The sequence below is a fragment of the Colossoma macropomum genome, unplaced genomic scaffold, assembly GCF_904425465.1.
Source record: "Colossoma macropomum unplaced genomic scaffold, Colossoma_macropomum, whole genome shotgun sequence".
Lineage (NCBI taxonomy): Eukaryota > Metazoa > Chordata > Actinopteri > Characiformes > Serrasalmidae > Colossoma > Colossoma macropomum.
The window spans coordinates 527,687-545,467 of NW_023494790.1; positions in this window are offsets into that span (position 1 = coordinate 527,687).

The following is a 17,781-nucleotide window of genomic DNA, read 5'->3' on the forward strand; positions in this document are numbered from 1 at the left end:
AGCTATTAGTTGGATTATTAACAGATTATTAGGCTGCATGTGAACGTGTCTATTGCTATGAGTGAAAATAGATAATTATCAGAGGAGAGCTTTAGCAAAGACTCTTTTTCATTTAGGGTAAAATAAATGGCAGGAGGACCGAACTCCCAAAAAGAGGATTATTTTGCCCCTGCGGTCGATGGCAAAAGTTGGGAAAATTGAACTGTTCACAGAACTTTCTGCTGGAACGCTGCCGCCAGTGGCTGAATTTTCCATTCCACTCTGCCAAAATGTAAAAGCAGCATAAGAGTTATGAGAATTAAGAACAAAGAAATGAGCTGAAGCTCATCATCGAACATAAGGCTTCAAACTAACCAACGAAAGCAGTGACTGGAAATCTGTCAAAGATCGTCTGTGAGAATGTCGATCAAAACTAGTGTTAATATGAACAGGTAAGGAACTCAGGAGCCCAGGTGTCTAGGACTGGTTAGGAGTCCATGCATTGGCCAGCCGTCACCATCCCAAACAGGAACTATAGCAGGAGGTCAAGGGGCTTTCATGATGAACTGTCCATTTCCAGTTCACACTACCGTTCAAAAGTTTGGAATAGCAAAGCTGGTTTGTTAAACAGACAATGATACAATGATTCTAATACAGTGCGACTACCCAGAGCTTTATAGGTCTCAGCTTATTTGTAAGCAGCTATAGATAAAAATGAAGAAATGTTAGATGCGTCTAGAACAGGAGTCGGCAACACGCGGCTCTGGAGCTCTGGAATGTCTTTTAATGTTCGACTTTGAATGAGAAGCAACTTCAGCCTCATAAAAAGTCAAACATTGAGAGACGTTTTACAAGAAACTGTTCTACTTTTGCTGTTCTAAGTTTCCTGCTGGAGATGCGAGAAAAGCGGCTATAGCTGAGCTAAAGATTAAAGCAGAGCAAAGTAAGTCTGTGTTTTTGTTTATATTATATTTTTAGCCTATATTAGCACATCAGCACATGCTGAGATATATTTACGGCCAAGATGGTAAAATGGACATAACGTGTTGTGGTCTTCCAAGGTGGTTTGATTTTTGTTGAAAGGACAAAATGGCTCTTCTTAACATTTGGGCTGAGCTAGAATGATGAACAGAGCTGTAAATCAGCTGCAACTGAGAAATCTATAGAACATCTAGAATAAAGTTAGAAGAAAATTTTACATCCAGAATAACTTGTCTTTGAAAAGTGGTGAACAAATCTCAAGGCAGACTACTTCTCAAGGAATTAATGTAAATACAAACCTTCCCAAAATTCCCAAAAAAGTTGGGACACTGTGCAGAATGTAAATAAAAACAGAATACAATGATGGGTAAATAATGTAAACCATATTATTAAAGGAAAATACTACAAAGACAATAAATCAAATGTTGAAACGGAGAAATTTTATTGTTTGAAAAATATAAGCCCATTTTGAATTTGATGCCAACAACACACTCCAATAAAGTTGGGACGGGGGCCTGTTTACCACTGTGTTTCATCACCTCTTCTTTAACAACACTCTGTAAGCGTTTGGGAACTGAGGAGACGCTGCCGTAGTTTAGAAAGTGAAATGTTTTCCTGTTCTTGTTTGATACAGGATTTCAGCTGCTCATCAGTTCAGGGGCTCATTTGTTATATTTTTCCATTTCATAATGCGCCAAATGTTTTCAGTGGTGACAGATCTGGACTGCAGGCAGGTCAGTTTAGCACCCGGACTCTTTTAATACGGAGCAATGCTGTTGTAATACATGCAGAATGTGGTTTGACATCGTCTTGCTGAAATAATCAAGACCTTCCCTGAAAAAGACGTCGTCTGGATGGCAGCATATGTTGCCAAAACATGTATATATCATTCAGCTTTGATGGTGCCTTTACAGATGTGCACATCACCCATGCCATGTGCACTAATGCCCCCTATACCATCATGAATACTGGCTTTTGAACTGTGCACTGATAACTAATTTCTCTGTGATTAACCATTTCACATCAATCCCACCTTAAGGACTTTGTTTACCACTCAACATTTGTATTATCCAGAAATTTTGAAAAATTGGTGGAATTCCCCTGGTGTCTAGTTTATAGTATCTCAAAATGTCATGATTGAATAAAATAACAGCAGTTATTAATATGAGGAGAACTTCTGAATGATAGCGTAACTATCAAATCAGCAGGAGTGTTATGTGTAAACAGGGATGCGACTTTAGTGAACCAAAAACATTAAAATGATTCCGGCAGCAGCTTTGATAACAGCAGTTATTGATCATGTTGTTGATCACAGCCTGATGGTCTTTTCACACTTCCAGAGATGAGAGATCAGATTTACATGTTCCTTTCCGCTGACCGTGTTTGATATTCAGCAGGACGTGCTCTCCCACTGACCTGTGTTCGGTGGAGATGCAAATAAAGCGGCACAGAGAGAACCAGCTTCGTTTGAATTGAGGTGCTGCAGATCACACGACTCACACGACACAACTGTCTAAGCAACATTCATGAAGAGTAATGCAGCTGTTAAGTGTTAATGACCACGCGATCGTCCTGTTTTGGGCACTTTTAACAACATTTCTCCTTCTAGTTGTCTTTTTCCGAAGTGTTTCGCCTCCTGTGCTCACGTTGTCAGTATTTAGAGCAGACGTGTCCTTTGATGTGGGGGTGGGGGGGGTTGTGATTAATGAATATTAAATTAGGATCGACTTTAAGTTGTTTATGGTCACTGAGGGCTGCTGGCTTTGAAGATAATGGCCACCGTCAGAAGAGTTGAGGAGTGAAGGGGAGACTGTACGAAACACAAGCTTGTAAGAATGTCGCTCTCTGTCAGGGAGAAGGTTTATTTATTTGGACGCTCATTCACTCCAGCTAGAGGAGAAAAAAATCTTGTTTTTTCTTCTCTGTTTCTGAGAGCAGTTTGAGTTTTTATCTCAAAACAACAACTTTTCAAGATGACATTATGGTGGCACAATGTTTATTTTCTCAAGATTCTGACTGATTATATCAAAATAATGTTTTTTTTTCTCAGGATTTTGATAGAGTATGTGGAAATAATGGCTTATTTTCTTGAGATTTTGTCTGTGTTGAAATAATGATTCCCACGATGTTCTAAACAGTAAATGCAGCACTGGTCGTATTTCACCCCTGTATCATTAAACACATGCATGTGCAAATCAGCATGAACTGAATAATGCTTGATAGGTTTTGTGCATAAGTTAGCCGGGATTAGGTGCCACCACATTACCTGCTGTGCTTCCTTAAACCAGGGAAATATACATAAATTCTGGTCAGAAACTTTTTTGGTATGGTTTGGTAGTTTTTGGTATGGATTGGTAGTTTTTGATATGGATTGGTAGTTTTTGGTAGTTGTTGGTATAGTTTGGTAATTTTTGGCATGGTTTGTTGTTTTTGGCATGGTTTGGTATGGTGTGGTAGTTTTGGTGTGGTTTGGTAGTTTTTGGTGTGGTTCAATATGGTGTAGTAGTTTTTGGTGTGGTTTGGTAGTTTTTGGTATGGTTTGGTAGTTTTTGGTATGGTTTGGTAGTTTTTGGTGTGGTTTGGTAGTTTTTGGTGTGGTTTGGTAGTTTTTGGTATGGTTTGGTATGATAGTCACCTCAAGCTTATACTGATCCTCCTAAACAAAATTGTAAACTGGTCATGTGAACAACAAAGACTGACTACAACAATGTGACAGACTTTGTGTAACAAACATGGTCAACAAGATGGCTGCTTTTAACTGTTTTGCTTTTTAACCCTTTAAGCATGCAGTTTGTGCTATGCTAATTGGTGTACTTAGCTACATTAGCCTTGTAGCTCCAGTGCAAATCCAAAGAAATAAGCGTTGGACACCAAACGTCCGGCTGATCGACTGATTTCAGAGAAAACTGTCTAAATTTAAATTTTTGGGCTGCACTTGTTTTTTAAAGCACAAGCATGTTTGGTTTCAGTGAAAAGTGCAGCCGTCTTGAGATAATACACTTCTCCTTTCTGTCGCGGTGATTTCTGATGAACAGTGACAGATGGTCTGGGCTCTCTGCTGCGCGGCCTAACAGAAAACATTTGTCATAGTCAACCCGGCCAAAGCTGAGCTTATTTACACTGATAAGAGTCTTCACTCAAACGGAGAAGCTTTCACATCTCGCCACAGCTCGACAACAACTCCACCAAACATCCCGTCTTAGATTAATCCAGTTCCAGCAATGCACTGCATTTTACACTCAGAAGAGAAATTACTGTAGCTTGTCCCTTTTTTTGAATAAATAGGCAGAATATTAATAGCTAAATGTGCAGTAATGATGTGTCGCAGCATTTTTCTTCTGAGTTTTGCGATGGTGGTGTTAAATTCTGTTGCCAGCTGCCTGCTGTTCATGCTGAATGTGGACGTTCATGTTTTGCACAGTCAGCTAACTGTATTGTAATTCCTCTATCTGGAGCAATCCAGAGGAGAATGGGCTTCCCCTTTGAGTCTTTGAGCAACTCAGTGTTTCTCCATGCTCTTAAGAAGTTTCTCCTTTTTTCAGTCTTGTTTCCTCTCACCGGTTCTCCTCATGCTCTTTGAGCAGAGGTTCCCAAGCCTAGCCTTTTTGGGTTTTCTCTTCTCTCAATGCACCTAATCCGACTAACCAGCTCATTAACATCATCTTACTGAGTTGAAGTGGACGAGTCAAAGCACTTTTTCCTTTTCACTCTTGGCTCGCCTTTGCATTTCTTCCTCATGTCTTTAGGGAGTTTTTCCTTTTGACTCTTCGTTCCTTTTTGTGGTTCTAACCCTTGAAACACTCCTGCCTTGCATATCTCACAGTTTCCCTTGCTTGAATACACTTACTTCAGCTTATCAGGCCTGGGTTTCCCACAAAGCGTCTTAGCACAAAGATAATTCTTAACGTTATAATGTTAACATTAAAGTTAGAACAAGCTGAATCAGTTAAGATGATCTTAACACTAAGATGCTTTTAGGATCCCAGCTCATTAACATGCCCTTCCTGAGCTCTGGGTAGAGCAGGGAAAACACTAATTGATCGTAACACAAATTGACGTCATAATTGGCGCTGCCACCCTTTTGGTAGGTACTTCGAATTCATTCAGCAGTGCTGTGGCGGTTTGTAATGATATAACAAAGCCATAAAAGACCCAGCAAAGGCAGTAAAATACATTTTTTAAACACTTTTTAAACACATAATTTTTAAAGCATATTAACCAATGTATTTGCATATGCTGACTTGATTGCATTTGATTTGTTGCTGTACTGATAACCAACCAAAGCTAAAATCTAAACTGTTGTGATTTTCATTTTTGCATTCCAAACCGTGTACTAGCACTCTAAATAATGTGTACAAATAGTGTGCATGCCATTAGAAATACACTCATTAGTGTAGCAGGTGAAGTACAGAAGTGTGTGGTTTGGCATGCGGCATTAGATCAGCCAGAGGGACACGATCAACAGCTTAATAGCAGAATAGCAGAAATAAATAATTAGGTTTGAGTCACGATCATACATTACTACCCCCAATAATAAATCCAGACGTCTATAATTACCTTGTAAATGTTGCATCAACCTACACATCACAGGAGCTAAAGGCATACAGAGTCAGCACTATTCTGTCTTTTAAGCAGCTCCATTAAAGATTGTAGTGATTGCAAAAGTGAGTAATATCTGCTGTGTTTAAAGGGGTTAGTCAGTGTCAGATTGAGCCCTGCTAACGTTGTGGTGTCAACTGCATTCATTATCTAGCTAAAGTGTAAGAGATCTTGACGTATATAGTACGATTAAATAGTCAGTCATCAATCAATGTCGATTGTCAATCGTGAACAATTCTCAATGCTTGAAAATAACCAAGGGCAAAACTACAGAGTTCATCCTTCTGCTAACTGTCTGCCTGTGACAGAATGAGAGCAGACCTTGGTAACGTTATGAGGAGATGGTTGAACATTTTTCCTGTTTGTTCTCACTTTATAAAGATTTCTCCTCCGCTGGCTCAGCTTTTCAGACTCTCTCCTCTTATGACGTTGGAAGGCTGGGACGCTATAAAAGCTTAAGCCATTTTGTGTTTTTCATTGCTGTTGATATTTCAGCCATGAACCACTCAGCACACCACGGCTATATTATCAGGGTATATTCACCCAGCAGGAAGCTGTATTAACTAATGGTGAACAAACATTGGCTCTGTGAGCTCCGCTGTTGCTGCTGCCAGCGGTATGTCAACAAAACGGCACCAGTGACGAGCGCGACGTCAGTTGAATACTATCTAAATGTAATATGCATATTTATATCAATATTTCCAAGGGATTTGCTTAGTTTTGTCTCTAAGGCTTTGATAATTGTATACATATTTTGCTAATAATTCAATGAATGTAAAAACTCGTCTCTGATCTTTACTTTTGGTAGATGAGCAAAGAAAATGGAATCCAGTTTGTTTATCCTGAGCTGCAGTGATTGCACTTTAGTTTTTCTTTGGGATTCTAAGATTTCTTATTATGCACTTTTTCTTTTTCAGAGAGCCCCAAGTCTATACATTTACATGTGGATTCATAATAATCCGCTAACTGCAGATTTTGTCAGTAATCTCATCAACGCGTTTACATGCACTTGAGTAATCAGATAATGGGGAAACTCCAGGTCTACATGAGTCAGACAGTAATCAGATTTCTGCTTTACAACCAGCCAATAAACTCACATGATATAAATATAATGTAAAACTCAAACTTCACACCGCGGCTTTTTTCTTAAAGCGCTGCTTTACCTGAAAATATGAACAAACATCGTCTAGAAGATGAAGAATATTTAAATCCTACATTTTGTCAAGCATGTATTTGGTTTCAGTGTCGCTCCAAAAGTGTTTTGCTGCGTCTCGCGGCGACGCTGCTCACTTATTTCCAGTACTGCTGTCTGTTTTCGCACATGCTCAGACTGAGAAATCTGAAAGAAATCAGAGTAACTGATTTCTCAGTTTGCAGCACTGAGAAATCTGATTACTGAGCTAAAATCCAGCCTCTTTATCAGATTTCTTAATCAGATTTCTAGACCTTGCTCTGAAAAAATCAGAGTGTACTGTTTACATGATCATTTGAATAATCAGATAACTGCAGAAATCTGATTATAATCAGATTACTAAGTGCATGTAAACGCACTCATTGGTAATGTGTGTTTTTCTTTGGGATATTTTTTTCTCTTAATCAGGTTATCAGGTTATCTGCTTTTTACTTTCTACCTCCACTTTTGTCTCTCACTGCAAGATTTTACAAACCTGCAAACGGCTTCTTATTCTCCTCAGAGCACGAAAATGAGCTGACTGATTTATGGCCATTGACTTCTTTTGTGGTGAAAGAGTGGACAGTCCGTCTCACTTTAAACTCAGTAAGGGACAATAGCAGCTAATGACCCAGCACAGAGTGGACAGAGTAGAACATCAGTCTGCAGCTGGATGTGAAAAGTGTTCCTGCTGTTTCCTCAGCAAACATACAGTGCTGTGGAAATGATTTGCCCCCAGTTTTGACTATTTTTTGCATATTTGTCACAACTGACTGTTTCAGATCTTCAAACTATTTATAATTTTACACAAAGAAACCCAAGTAAACACAAAATGCTGTTTTTTAAATGATGATTTCATTTATTGAAGGGAAAATGCTGTTCAGCCCTACCCGGCCCTGTGTGAAAAAGTAATTGGCCCCTTAGCTTCTAAATCAGCCAGTTAATCAAATTAAACTGATTAAGGAGTTCAATTTCATCGTCAACACCCAGGCATGATCACTGACAGATCTGTTGAATCTAAACATCACTTAAATAGAACCTGTTTGGCAATGTGAAGCAGGCTAGAATGTCTAGAGGACCCAAAGACTTTTAGGATAATATTCAATGGACTGATGAGTCAAAGGTGGAACTTTCTAAAAGACATGGATCCCGTTACATCTGGCATAAAGCTAACACTGCATTCCACCATAAGAACATCATACCAACAGTGAAACATGGTGGTGGTAGTGTGATGGTCTTGGGCTGCTTTGCCTGGACGACTTGTCATAACTGAACCATGAATTCTGCTCTTTGTCAGAAAATCCTGAAGGAGAAAGTCCACCTGTCAGTTTGTGACCTAAACTCAAGCGCAGTTGGGTTATGCAGGAGGACAGTGATCTGAAGCACACAAGCAAGTCCACCTCTAAATGGCACAACACAAACAAAATGAATATTTTCGAGGGTCCGAGTCAAAGTTCTGACTTGAATCCCATTAAGCTGCGGTGGCAAGACCTTGAACGGGCAGTTAATGCCCGAAAACTCTCCAAGGTAGCTGAATTATAAGACTTCTGCTAAAAAGAGTGGACCAGAATTCCTCCACAGTGATGTAGAAGACTCATCGCAAATTATCACAAACGTCTGCTTACAGTTGTGACTGCCAAGGGCAGCACAACCAGCTGAGGATTGGTGGGGCAGTTACTTTTTCATATGGGTGATATGTGTTTTGATTTATCTTAAATAAATGAAATGATCATTTAAAAGCTGCATTTTGTGTTTACTCACATTGTCTTTGACATATATTAGTATAGTTGGATGATCTAAAACATTTAAAGTGACAAATAAGCAAAAATAGAAGAAACCGGCTGAGGGGCACTAAATGACTAAACGACTGAGAGCAGCCTCATCAGAGCTTGAACTGCCTTTCCAGGTTTCGCTGTTAGCAGTGTTAGAATAGGTACTCAGTAGGATTAAACCACTACAGATGACTAATGACCTCTCAAACTGTAATGAGATTACTGTACTCATTACTTTGACAGATTGTTCACTGAGTTTACGGCACTTCACCTGCTCGTGCTACTCATATTCACAATCAAAGTCATGAGTGAGCTGTTCACAGGTAGCAGGTGTGCATATCAAGAATATTGGAGAATTAGAAACAGTCTGAAAGGAAGAACGAGTGATATCTGCCAAAAGGGGGTGTTACTAAGAATTGACATGCCACAATTTTTCAGTTAAATAAATACAAAATAACTGTACATTAATATTAAAAGAAAAATATTAGCCTTTTTTGCATAAAGATGTATGAATAATTCAAGTAATGAAATTCTTATTATGGTTACTGACTTTGTGATTACAAGCACTTAAACTGTAATGCATTACATTACTTCATTACACTAAAAAGTAACTAAATTAAGTAACTATATTACTCAACACTGGTTATTAGCAAGGATGTACTGAAATTTTGGGCACTGAAAATTTTACTCTGAAACAAAAATGAAAATTTTGCCCCAAAGTTACACTAATTAAATAAGCCTACAATAAAGCATCAAAAAAGGCTTTACAAATAAGTTTAATGGTGATGAAAATGAGAAATAGGGATTAAAAATGCTGTTCATTCTCTCTGCTCTCCTGAACTGACCATCACAGACGAGTTCAAACAGTTTGAGCAGCAGCAGATCAACATTTTTCATTCCACCTTAAATGGTGCAGCAGTTACATTCTGACATTTAAGTTTAAATAAAAATCCTATCTCAGCTTTGTTGAAAACAGAAATCATTCCCTTAAATGACCAACCATTCTATTCTATTCTTTGTTGTCAAGAACGTTGGATTCTGTGGTACATTCTGTAGCCTTTATACTGTTATAACCTTCTTTTTTTTCGGTCAGCTGTTGTCCTGAATTTTGGTTTTGGTTATTGATTTTCATATCGTGTATCAGTGGTTATCAGAGTGATTTTAACTCTTATAAACCCGTTGTGTGCCGCTCTGACTCTGCTCTGGCGTGAAGCGTTCAGTCTGGACAGAATGGTGCTTATAGAATCATCTGATCATTATAATATAGCAGATGATACCAGGCGTCCACATCACGGCAATGTGCGCCTGTGAGGGTCATCTCTCTATTTCACATGTTATTTCACATTATTATCACCTGCCTGTCTGTGCAGTGTCCAGCGGTCAGTGCTGTCCTGTAAAATGACACTAAGCATCTCCAGGAGAGAGTCGGCCATGAGGGATAAAAATCTCCGAATCTCACACTCTTTCTCATCTATCCTCCTTCACTCTCCTCTCTCTCTCTCTCTCTCTCTCTCTCTCTCGGTATGCCATTCAACTCTGCTAGAGTCACATTTTACCAATATTCTGCTTTTTGCTCCAAAATCTGTTATGTTTTTGATTTATAAATCAATGGGGAAGAGAAAAGTGAAATTACAAGCTTGACAGTAATTAACATCACATAAAGCCGTATGCAGAATTTTAGATGACCCTGGTCAAATTACACATTTGTTTCTAAGTCTGTTGTGGTGATGTTGATCTTGTTGTACTTATGTTGATCTTGTTGCGGTGATGCAGTGACTGTCGCAGGGACTGTTGCGGTGATGCAGTGACTGTTGCAGTGACTGTTGCGGTGATGCAGTGACTGTTGCGGTGATGCAGTGACTGTTGCAGTGACTGTTGCGGTGATGCAGTGACTGTTGCAGTGATGTTGATCTTGTTGTGGTGCAGTAGAGCCTGCTGTGGTGATGTAGAGCCTGTTGTGGCCTTATTTGGCCAAAAATATGTGTGGTGATCCATGATCCAAAATCAAACACATATTAACTGTGAGTGGTGTTTTTGAAAAGAGGAACCACGTCAACTCAGCTACGAACGTCAGAACTCGTAAAGTTACAGAGTGGGTCGCCGAGTGCTCAGAGGTACAGTGCAGTGCATAACTCACCAACGCTCTGTTGACTCAAGGACTGCTAGTTTAAAACCTCTTCAGGCATCAACACCAGCATAAAAACTGTATGCTGGGAGCTTCATGGCTGGGTTTCCATGTCTGAGCAGCCGCATGCAAGCCTTACACCACAAAGCACAATATCAAGTGTCGGATGGAGTGGAGTAAAGCGCCGCCACTGGACTGTGGAGCAGTGGAAACGTGTTCTGTGTAGTGATGAATCAGCTTCTCTATCTGTCAGTCTGATGGACGAGTCTGGGTTTGGCGAATGCCAGGAGAACGTTACCTGCCTGACTGCACTGTGCCAGCTGTAGAGTTTGGTGGAGGAGGGATGATGATATGGGGCTGTTTTTCAGGGGTTGGTCTAGAACCCTTAGTTCCACTGAAGGGAAATCTTAATGCTTCAGCAGAACAAGTGAACACTTCCAACTTTGTGGGACAGTTTGGTGAAGAACCTTTTCTGTTCCAGCATGACTGAGCCCCAGTGCACAAAGCAGCTCCATAAAGGCCTGACTGGGTGAGTTTGGTGTGGAAGAACTTGACTGGCCCTCACAGAGTCCTGACCTTAACCCCATCAAACATCTTTGGGATGAACTAGAACGGATGAACTCTCGTCCAACATCAGTGTCTGACCTCACAGATGCTCTTCTGGATGAATGGACAGAAATTCCCCAGACTCTCCAACATCTTGTAGAAAGATTCCCAGAAGAGTGGAAGCTGTTAGGGCTGTAAAGGGAGACCAGCACCATATTACTGCCCATGGATTTAGAATGGGATTCATAAAAGCTCCTGTAGGTGTAACATGTAGGTGTCCTAATACTGTTGTCCATATAGTGTAACTGCAGTATTGATTTGTTGATTCTGTGGCCGTGGTTTAGTCTTTATCCTTCACTGAATTGGCTGTGATGCAGTCCTGTGCCGGTGACTTTTCCATACGAAAATAAAGTGCGGCTTTTGTTGGTAAGTGGGTGCCAACTCATATTCATTAAAAAAGCTTTTTCTGAATATGACATTTTCATGTTCCCTTTACTGTTTTCAGTTCATTTGTTCTGCTGTTACTGCACTGGAATGGTTTGTCTGCACATCACTGCATTAGAAAGAAGGATAATAACTGTAGTTGAGCTTCTCAGATCAGGATGTTCCCCTCCAGCTGTGCAGGAGGACTTTTTATCTTTTTTCCTGTTCTTTACCTAAAGTAAGTGCACTCTGTCCCCCTTTTAAATAAAGCATCTGGCCAGGATCTCGGCCTACAGTATTGCTGAAGTTTGCTGGGTAAGTTTTAAGTTCAATTAAATGATCAGATCTTATTTCATTACCTTTTTGTCATCTGAACAAGTGGCTCCCAAAAGCCAAAACACATTTTGTAGTTTTCTCTGCTCTGACAGGATCCATTTCATGAAGGGCCTAATAATGAGCCTAGGAGTTGCATCAGTCCAGAGGAGGATGGCTTTCTCTTTTGAACTTGTTTTGAACTGATGGAATCTAATGTCAACCTGCCTTTCATAAGATGAATAATATGTCTGTTCTGAGGAAAAAATAGGTGTAGATACACGTCTTATACCCACCAATGACTCAGGTGATGTGTTGTCTAACTGGTAACTGGTGTGAGTTTATTGTACTGTAGAGCTTTAAGACTGTGTGGCTGTGGGACTAAAGCAATAGGACCTCTGGGACTTGGTAGGAGGATTGTAGGTCAGAAGAACTGTGGGTCAGGAGGACTGTAAGCACTGGAAGGTAGTAGGACAGTGGGACTGTGGGGCAATAGGGCTGTAGAATTGTAGGATTATGGGGCAGTTGGTCTGTCAGGTAGTCAAACAGTGGGTCTTTTGGGCAGTAGGGCTGTAGAGGTGAAGGACTGTGGGGCAGTAGGACTGTAAGGTGGTAGGACAGTGGGTCTTTTGGTAGTAGAACAGGCAGTAAGGCTGTGAGACAGTAGGACTGTTGTGCAATAGGGCTGAAGGGCTGAAGTTCGGCCCCTGACAATCATAAAATTTTAGCCGACAATGAAATGTCATGTACATTCATCCATCATCTAAACCGCTTATCCTTCTGGGTCGCGGTGGGGTGCTGGAGCCTATCCCAGCTGTCATTGGGCGGAAGGCAGGATGTCGTGTACATAATTGTGATTAATGATTTTATTTTCTTTTCGTGTTGACTATACATTCTGCCAGCATATATGTTAAACATTAGAATTAGATATATAACTAACAACCATTACTCACGTCACGCTCTGAACATGTTAGAGCACCAAGTTCAAGCGTTAATTTTTCATAAGACCTATGATGCGTCTCAGTAAATGCATTTACCTGAATACATTACCTATAAATATTTGCCTCAGCCTGATTTACTCAATTCACATTTTGCTTCATGCAGCATAAAACAATCAAAAAATCTAAGAACTGTGTGAAAAACTGCAGTCAGCTTCAGAACTGCATTCATCTCAAGTAATTGCGATCATTTACAGTAATTATAGTAAAGTATACAGTATAGCAGCACTGCAGAAGGGCTGTTGGATGTTGGGGCAGAAGGATTAAAAGGCAGGTGGACAGTGGGACTATGGGATCTATCTGTCTATCTATCTATCCATCTATCCATCCATCCATCCATCCATCCATATATATCTGGGTGTCTCTAACTCTCTCTCTCTCTCTCTCTCTCTCCATATATATATATATATATACGCCGATCAGGCATAACATTCTGACCACCTCCTTGTTTCTACGCTCATTGTCCATTTTATCAGCTCCACTTACTATATAGGTGCACTTAGTAGTTCTACAGTTACAGACTGTAGTCCATCTGTTTCTCTGATACTTTGTTAGCCCCCTTTTACCCTGTTCTTCAGTGGTCAGGACCCCCATGGACCCTCACAGAGCAGGTACTATTTGGGTGGTGGATCATTCTCAGCACTGTAGTAACACTGACGTGGTGGTGGTGTATTAGTGTGTGTTGCGCTGGTCTGAGTGGATCAGACACAACAGTGCTGCTGAGGTTTTTAAACACTGTGTCCACTCACTGTCCACTCTATTAGACACTCCTACCTTGTCAGTCCACCTTGTAGATGTAAAGTCAGAGACGATAGCTCATCTGCTGCTGCACAGTTTGTGTTGGTCATCCTCTAGGCCTTCATCAGTGGTCACAGGACGTTGCCCACAGGACACTGTTGGCTGGATATTTTTGGTTGGTGGACTATTCTCAGTCCAGCAGTGACACTGATGTGTTTAAAAACTCCAGTAGCACTGCTGTGTCTGATCCACTCGTACCAGCACAACACACACTAACACACCACCACCACGTCAGTGTTACGGCAGTGCAGAGAATGACCCACCACCCAAATAGTACCTGCTCTGTGAGGGTCCATGGGGGTCCTGACCACTGAAGAACAGGGTAAAAGGGGGCTAACAAAGTATCAGAGAAACAGATGGACTACAGTCTGTAACTGTAGAACTACAGCAATACACTCCAATAAAGTTGGGACGGGGGCCTGTTTACCACTGTGTTTCATCACCTCTTCTTTAACAACACTCTGTAAGCGTTTGGGAACTGAGGAGACTCTGCTGTAGTTTAGAAAGTGAAATGTTTTCTTTTCTTGTTTGATACAGGATTTCAGCTGATCATCAGTTCAGGGGCTCATTTGTTGTATTTTCATTTCATAATGTGCCAAATGTTTTCAGTGGTGACAGGTCTGGACTGCAGGCTGGTCAGTTTAGCACCTGGACTTTTTTAATACGGAGCACAGGCAGTGATTTCCACTACAGAATCATATCTGTTTTTAATGCAGTGCTGCCTGAGGTACCAAAGATCACAGCCAGCAAATACTGGTTTTTGTCCCTTACATACAGAGATTTCTCCAGATTCTCTGAGTCTTTTAATGATATTATGTACTGTAAATGATGAAAAGCAGAAGTTCTTTGCTGTTTTATGTTGAGAAACGTTCTTCTTGAATTGTTGCCCTATTTGATGGTGCAGTCTTTCACAGAGTGGTGAACCCCTCCTCATCTTTACTTCTGAAAGACTCCGCCTCTCTGAGATGCTCTTTATACCCAATCATGTTACTGATCTGTTATCAATCAACCACCAGGTGTTTTTTTAGCGTTACACAACTTTACCAGCCTTTTGTTCCCCCGTCCCAACTTTTTTGGAACGTGTTGTTGGCATCAAATTTAAAATGGGCAAATATTTTTACAAAACAATAAAATTTCTCAGTTTCAACATTTGATTTGTTGTATTATTTGTACTATTTTCAATTAAATATAGGGTTAAATTATTTGGACACAGAGTCCCAACTTTTTTGGAAATGGGTTTTTATATATATATATATGTATATGTGTGTGTGTGTGTGTGTGTGTGTGTGTGTGTGTGTGTGTGTGATATCTGATGTGATCTGCCTTTCTGTCCTTCTACAATCTGAGCAGCTCCATCTTTCTGGACCACATGCTTATCTTCACAGAGCAGGATGAAGGGTCATTTTTTTCTTTTCTTTTTTGAACTTATTTTTTTCACAGTGCACCAACTGTTTGTCACTGTGGTGCCAGATGACCTTTCACATCATGAACAGCAATGCTGGACATGTGATTTTCACTAACGGCCCAAAGTCTGTTTTCCATTTAAATGTTAAATAAACAAATGAGTAACAGCGTTGACGTGCTGAGTCAGCCTGATATCTGTCTGATGTCCAGATCTATCAGTGGAGAACAAAGATAACTAAATGAGTCAATAAAATCCTGACAAAAGCACTTTGAGTGTGCCAGGAGGTTTTCAGACGGTTGGCTGATCTGAGAAGTGAGATGATGTATATTTCTTTCGACGCTGGGCTCTATAAGGTGCTACATATGTGTGCAGCATGGAAAATCATTTAATCTGCTATTTGTTTTTGAGAAAGCTGGTTTACCAGATGGCACTTTGGACCATAAGCCTGGTGTTTCACAGATTTGAGGATTGCCGTAGCGTCAGCTGTGACGTCCCCTGATAAATGTCCTCATGGATCACGTTAATAGACGTTCTGAATGGTCGCTCTGTGTCTTTATGGCCGCGGAGAAAAGGACAGAAAGAGCATTAATGTCCCATTCCAGCTGCTTTGAAATGATTAGTTCAGCCACTACAGGAGAAGTTAAGGCTGTAGACATTTCAAATGAAGCAAAGACAGTAAATTCTCCTTTTTGTCCTTAAAGAATTTATTTTCACTGATTTCTCAAAATGCCTGCTGAATTCAGGAGTTGAGATGTAATCAGAGAGATTCAGAGTGGTTTGGTGTGAAATGGTTCAGATGTCTTTACAGTGGTGGTGATAGGAACCAGGGGTCGCCATGACTACAACACAGATATAGACATTTTATTTACTATCCAGAACCACCAGTGAACCTACACGTTTTTTTTTGTTTTTTTTTACTGTAATGTTTATGGAAAAATAGTGGAAAATTTGAAACATTTGAAAAGAAACATGCTGCCGATGTTGCCTTACAAAACCCTTCATGCACCATTCAATAATAATAATAATGATTATGATTAAAAATACATCTGATTTAAGCCAAATCGCTTCATTTCAGACTCATCACAAAACTGTGGTTCCTACCACCAACACTGTGAACAGAACTTGGTAATTTTCTCTAGAACATTTCACACCAAACCACTCTGAACGGCTTTTTTTATATCATGATCATTTAATTATTTAATTTGATGTAATTTAATTAGAGGAATCCCTCTTTAAAGGAGTAAATAGCCCAAAATACATGACTGCTAGTTTTGGGAAGCAGTTTATATTGTGGCTCTTCATGATCTTTTACTCAGACTGAGGCTTCTTAGCAGTTTTTTCATTGAGAATTCCTTTAATAAAGTCTGATCCTGTGTGACTTTCTACTGTTGCCTCTATATAATTACTCGATTTGCGGTGCACCTGGATGTGGAGGTTCTGCTGCAGTGGAAAAGTGAATGTGGCTCCATGTTTTATCATGTATTTTATAATGTGTGTAGCCTGATTTGTAGCTGCAAGACCTGAGGCGCCACCCAGTGGCCTATGGCGGTACAGCAGAAAAAAGCTGTCAACAAAAACACTGTCAGCATTCACACATTTGCAGTTACTGCAAAGGCCAGTTAAAAGCACAGAGACAAAGACAGAGGAACATATACATACATATACATTCACATATACATATGCATATCACCGTCTGAACAAATATATATATTTTTTATTTATTTATTTATTTATTTATTTATTTGTGGAGAATTTGCTGTAGATGGTTCTATTTAGAACTTTTTTGAAAAGGGTTCTATTTAGCACCAAAAGGGTTCTTCTGCGGTTACAAGCTTGACATCGTTACAATAGAAGAACCCTTTTGGGTGCTATATAGAACCCTATACAAAAAAAAGTTCTTTATAGAACCATCTACAGCACATTCTCCACAAATCTGAAGGACCCTTTCCTGACGTTAAGAACCTTTTTAATTGTGCAAATGGTTCTCTGAGAGTTCAGGATCCTATATAGAACTATTTTAATTTACTAACGAACCCCTGAAGAACCATCTTTTTAAAGAGTGTACCTTTGAATGCCATCAAGTCAGTTCAGACTCCTGCCGATCATGTGGACCGTGCTCCGTCCTTCAGAATATTATTATATAATATTATATAATATTATCCTCTATTCTGGCATTTCCATTTCCATGTTTTCCATAGCAAACATGATTTCTGTCATTTCCTGTGATTAATGTAGTTTTTTAGAGGAATAAAAAAAGAATATGTAATATTAATATTAGCAAAGCTACTATGATTAGTCATATTAATGCCAAAAATATAGCTAATAATGTCAACATCAGCATTAATACTACCACAACAAGAACATAATAATAATAATAATAATAATAATAATAATTTATTGTTTCTGCCAGATGTTTATCTCAATGTTCATCTGATAACAAGAGCATGATAGCATATTATTTGTTCGTCTCCAAAAATAGAATTATACTATATTGTATTATGTTATAATGTATATCCATAGTTAACAATAAACATGAAGAAAGCTGTGGACATTTGGATTGGACTAAAGCTGCTGAATGATCATGGAACAGTTTCAGCCCTGCTGTTTGTAAAGTGGTGTAGTGCTGCAGCCTTGTGGTCAAACTCAGCCACTGCAACCACTATAATGGACTC